This window comes from Manduca sexta, unplaced genomic scaffold (assembly GCF_014839805.1).
Source record: "Manduca sexta isolate Smith_Timp_Sample1 unplaced genomic scaffold, JHU_Msex_v1.0 HiC_scaffold_2289, whole genome shotgun sequence".
NCBI lineage: Eukaryota > Metazoa > Arthropoda > Insecta > Lepidoptera > Sphingidae > Manduca > Manduca sexta.
The window spans coordinates 19,909-25,256 of NW_023593238.1; the positions used below are offsets into that span (position 1 = coordinate 19,909).

A 5,348-nucleotide genomic window follows, 5' to 3' on the forward strand; every position below is an offset into this window, starting at 1 on the left:
GTTTGGCCTTAAAATAACTTAAAAAAATATGTCCTACTCTGAAGTAGGTAGCGAACAGGCACAAAACGCATTGACTTAGGTATCATATTTACTTACACCCTCCTGCGGCAGTCACGTCAACTGCTTAGAATACCTTCAATTTTTATAGTCTGATTACGCCATATAGATTGGGTCCGAGAATAAGATGATATTGTTCTACGTAAAGGCTGCTTAGACAATTTCCTTGCCGATAGAAGAACGTCTGTGACGGTAAATCAAATACTTATGTTCTGATAAACTAATTGTTTAAGTAAACAAAGGAGTATATGTTTGAAACGAAAATGTGGTTTGTTAACAGCTGCTATGAATTATGATACTCTAAAGGGTCTCACTTCCGTATTCGCAGTGAAAACTGCACTAGCGCCACAAGATGACAATATGGGTGAAACGAACTACACTCAGTTACAAGTAAATGATATTACGTAGGTATATCACGCTGATCGGTATCCGGCACCAAGTCTTTCGATTGTCACACTAGTGCGCAGTTATAGCCTAGATGTCTGTAGTCGCCTCACTACACGCTGTTTTTACAAAATACCTAATACTAGCATAATATAATGAAATTCAACCACAGCATCTGCCCCGGGTCATCATTACTGAGCCCGACCCACTGGTGGAATTTTAACTCAGTTTTCATATTTCAGCAAATGCATGTAATGAAATTAGTAAAGATTTATCAAATCCACCCCATGAGTGGATAATGTACTACAATTGTCTTTATTTTATAGGGTTAAAACAAAAATGAACGTCTTTAGAACAAAAACTGGGACAAATCCGTAGAAAAACTTTGATGGTTGACAACCCTAGTATTAGTTGAATATCGGCATTAATCTGCTTATTTGGCAGATAGGAGCGAAGAATCGCGACACGTCACTGCGCACCGCGTGGTATAACATGCGGCGCGGACACAAGAGCTAGTCACTCGCGCACGCGCAGCCACCCACTGTCGGCGCAGTCCAACTCACATCAAATTCACGTAGTAAACCAACGCACTCATGGAGACACAAACATTACCGGACACGCACGAGAAAAGCGGTGAGTGTCATGACACGCATTGTGAGTGAAGGAAGAAGTGAAGTGGCGTGTGAAGTAACGCCGGCTTGTGTTGCAGGCGGCGGGCTGGGTATGCGGCACGTGCAGGTGTTTCTGCTGTTCACCAGCATGCTGCTGTGCTACTGCATGCGCGTGGATATGAGCATGGCCATCGTCGCCATAAACGACGACGCCGCTCCCAAAGTGAGTGTCCGGTAACCGTCGGTTGGTTCGCTTAAAAATATCATGCTACTTATCGCTTATTACAACAAACAAAAAACACGAATTGTCTTGTTCAACGTAAGATGTAGACCACACCATACCTAAATGTTGTAATAATTACAAATATTATGATCGGCGCAGGATCAATGGTCAGTAAGCATGCAGAGCGTGGTTCTATCGTCCTTCTTCTGGGGATACATCGTGCTACAACTGCCAAGCGGCGAGTTGGCGGCGCGCTGGGGAGGCAAGCCGTTGGTCTGGGTGTCCGTGGGGGGCACCACGATGATGACGGCGTTAATGCCGCTTGCGGTGCAGTTCGGCGGGTATGGCGCCGCCAGCGCACTGCGCGCAGTACAGGGACTCGCGCAAGGCTTCCTCTTCCCCGCCATGCACGCGCTCATCGGCAAGTGGGTGCCACTGCACGAGAAGAGTCGGCTCGGCACAATCATATACAGCGGTCAGTCACCTCACCTCTTAGACTCGTCCTTACAATACTACACTTACCTAATAATTGAGGAATATGTTATTGATTGAGCGGTGTATACTGTGCAGGCGCTCAGCTGGGTACGGCGCTACAGCTGATTGTGTCAGGGTTTATTGCGGAGGCGTGGGGCTGGCCCATGATCTTTTACGTTAACGCGGTGCTGGGCGCTGTCTGGTGCGCTGTCTACATGTGGGTGGGCGCCTCCGCCCCGCATCAGAGCAGATACATCTCCAAAAGTGAGCGGCACTACATAGAGACATCCATCGGACAAGATGAGGATTACAAGGTTCGTCTGTGCTGTTTCATTAACCTTACAAATTACAATTGTATCAAATAGCGTTATAAATGTGTGCAGTGTAGATACACTAATATTTATTAAGGTATGCGTTATGTGGGCATTTGTTATACTATGTAGTATTGATCCTTTAATAACAGAAACCGAAGACGCCATGGAAAATCTTGCTGACATCACCGGCGTGTATCGCGCTGATGGTGGCGCACATCGGCCAAGATTGGGGCTTCTGGTCGGTGATGAAGCAGATGCCTTCGTACATGAGCCAGGTGCTAGACGTCGACATCACCACGGTACGGCCTTGCATGATCTAGACCTGCCCCGTTTATATGTCGCTGAACGCCGAGTGTGAACAATGTTTGTTGTGCAGAATGGCATGCTGTCGGCGGTGCCTTACATCGCCATGTACTTGCTGAGCTTCGTGTTCGGATATCTTTCTGACCTCACGCCAAGAAGCAGTGGCTGAGCATAACAGCGTGCCGGAAGCTGAGCAACTCCATAGGTTAGTCACGGATCCGTTTCGTTAAGTATTTGGTTGCGGTGGAAATTCTGCGATAAAGAATATATTTTATTCAGATACCAACAAAAAAACATAACTTACTATTAAAGAGACGAGAACCCGACACAAAAACAAAAGCATATAATATATATGTGTAAAATTTTAAACGCCGAATTCAGCATAAAAGTTAGTGACCAAGAAAGGTTAAAAGGGACTGATTTTTTACATATATTTTGTATTTATTCCACCATATTCTGGGCAAGTAAGTATATAAAAAATATTTATGATATCTATGACGAGCCTCCTTGGTTGGACTTCCCAACCCTTTCGCGTAATTATTATAAATTTTATTAATTCACAGATTTCTCACCAAGCATTATAAATAACCTAACTTTCACCCTTCCTAAGTTATAGCTATGAAAAGATTACAAATGTCCTGTACTCGTACAATGCTCGTTTTCTTGTTATACCTAATATACATACCCCCCCCGCCCCCCCGAGGCGATTCTTGTACGCTCGGTCTTCACACCGAATGCACGCCCCTGCATGGGGGACATTTGTCGCGGGTCACTAAAAGTGATGCCTACATCCCCATGGTTGTAAGTTCACACGGGGGGTCTGACAGGGACTCGTAGAACATTTCACCTCCTTTTCCTTTCCGGCCATCCTGGTAGTTTCTCTTCCTTCCCCCACACTCCTCTCCCTATTCTTCCCTCCCACTTTCCTCCTGGCCCCTGCAGTCGTTAAGCCGGGGGGAACCAGTGTACCGTTCGCAGGTTCCTCCCAGTGTTGAATGCAGAATCAGCCGTTAAAAAAAATAGACATACCTACTCTGGGTATTCCATTACATTTTAGACTTTTAGTCGATATTCAAATCGTTTATATTTAAATACCTACAGCCAATTTCTTCACGATCTGTAAAAGTAATAGAAATGAAGAAATGGCCATTTATTAGTTTACTATGTCCCGAAAAAGAAAGGTCGAGTGCTGGTCATAGCCAGTACTTATTTACATCGCTCAGAGAAGAGCGAGCAGTGTTGTATCGGTGGCGTGTGTTGTCCCTGTGACGCGAGCCGCGGTGTGTTGGCAGGCGCGTTCGCCGGCGTCGGCGCTGGTGGCGCTCACCTTCGCTCCGGCCGGCAACCCTCGCCGTGGCCGTGCTCATCCTAACCCTCGCCGTAGGCATCAATGCTGGCCACTACACGGGCTTCTTGGTAAATATCAATAACGTTTCTTTTTTGTAACATAAATTAATAATCGTAACAAAATTATTATTCCATAATTGTTACCATTAGGTATCAATAATTATTACGGTGTCACTTTCACTAATATTTTTTTGTTTTATTTTAACTTATTTATTTTTGGGGAACTTACAGAACAATATTGCATACAAGTTAACAACTTATGGAATTAAAACGTAATTCAATGAAGTTTTCACTAATATAGTTAATACTAGAACATAACGAAAGTACTTACCTATCGGCTATTAACCTATTTAACTCAGGATGTCACAATACCTTAAACTTATGTTTGAACCGACAGCCCATGTTTGAGCCCGGCGCGGGTCTCAAGTATATCTATAATGACTGTAACCACATCCATACTATTACTTAGCGAGACTTCCAAAACGAAGTGTTTATTTATACGCTGCGTTCATTTCCTCAGCTAATGCACATCGACATGACACCGAACTTCGCCGGCTCACTGATGTCCATCACCAACTTCTTGGCGAACGTGGCGTGCATCTTCGCGCCGCTCGTGGCCGGGCTGATCCTCACCGACGATGTGAGTGCGCCGCCCACACCGCACGACCACTATACAGCAACAATACCTTCAAACCAAACATGCAATCTCTCGTTAAATGAAATGAATACATAACTAATGTGTATTGTGCACACAGTTGTAGTAGCGGCGTCAGCCTAGTAGTTGTGGAACGGACTGCGGAGACGAATGTTCGCAGATTCAAATCCCAAGGGCACACACCTCTGACTCTTCTAGAAAATGGTGTACTTATGTATTCTTTGTGAATTATCGCTTGTTTTAAAAGTGAAGGAAAACATCGTGAGGAAACCTGCATAGTCATACCTGAGAAATTCTCTTTAGGAGTTTTCGAGGGTTTGTGAACTTTACCAATCCGCACTAGGCCAGCGTGGTGCACTATGACCTAATCCGTCCCAGCAGTAGAGGAGGCCCGTGCCCAACAGTGGGACAGTATACATATAATACAGGGCTAATATTATTAGTATTATTATTGTTGCACACGTACATTAATCACTGTATGTGTAGCCGAACGAGGGCGTGTGGCGCATGTTCTTCTACACAACGGCAGCGGTGTACGTGGCCTGCAACGCGGTGTTCCTGGTGTTCGCAAGCAGCGAGCGGCAGCCATGGGACGAGGCCGAGACACCCGCCATCGGACCGGACTCTGGCGGTGAGTGTGCCAGCTGAATGTCTTACGGTCTACCGTGAGTCTTCCCTAAGGCGGGTGCTGTCCACTGGCCCGGCTCTGTGTAGGTTAATCCTCAATCCTCATACTGTTTTCTTCTTGATACGCAACTTTACAAGAATTGGGCAGGTATTTTCTCAACGTTCTCAATAACTAACCAAAAATATGAAAGATATAAAATTTTGTACTACCTATGTTTATTACTTCAGTTAAGGACTATAAGCCGCAACTAAAACCTTATCATAATTTCATAAATTGCTCCATGAACGGACAATACTCTACACCTCGTAAGTACTAGATACCGGATATTACCTTAAACATACAAATTAAGTTC

The 5,348-nt window shown here is 44.9% G+C and overlaps 1 pseudogene; it reads left to right on the forward strand.

Annotated features, from left to right (window-relative positions):
- The first annotated feature begins 920 nt into the window (after positions 1–920).
- Positions 921–5,041, forward strand: LOC119192044 (annotated as a pseudogene).
- Positions 5,042–5,348: the final 307 nt, after the last annotated feature.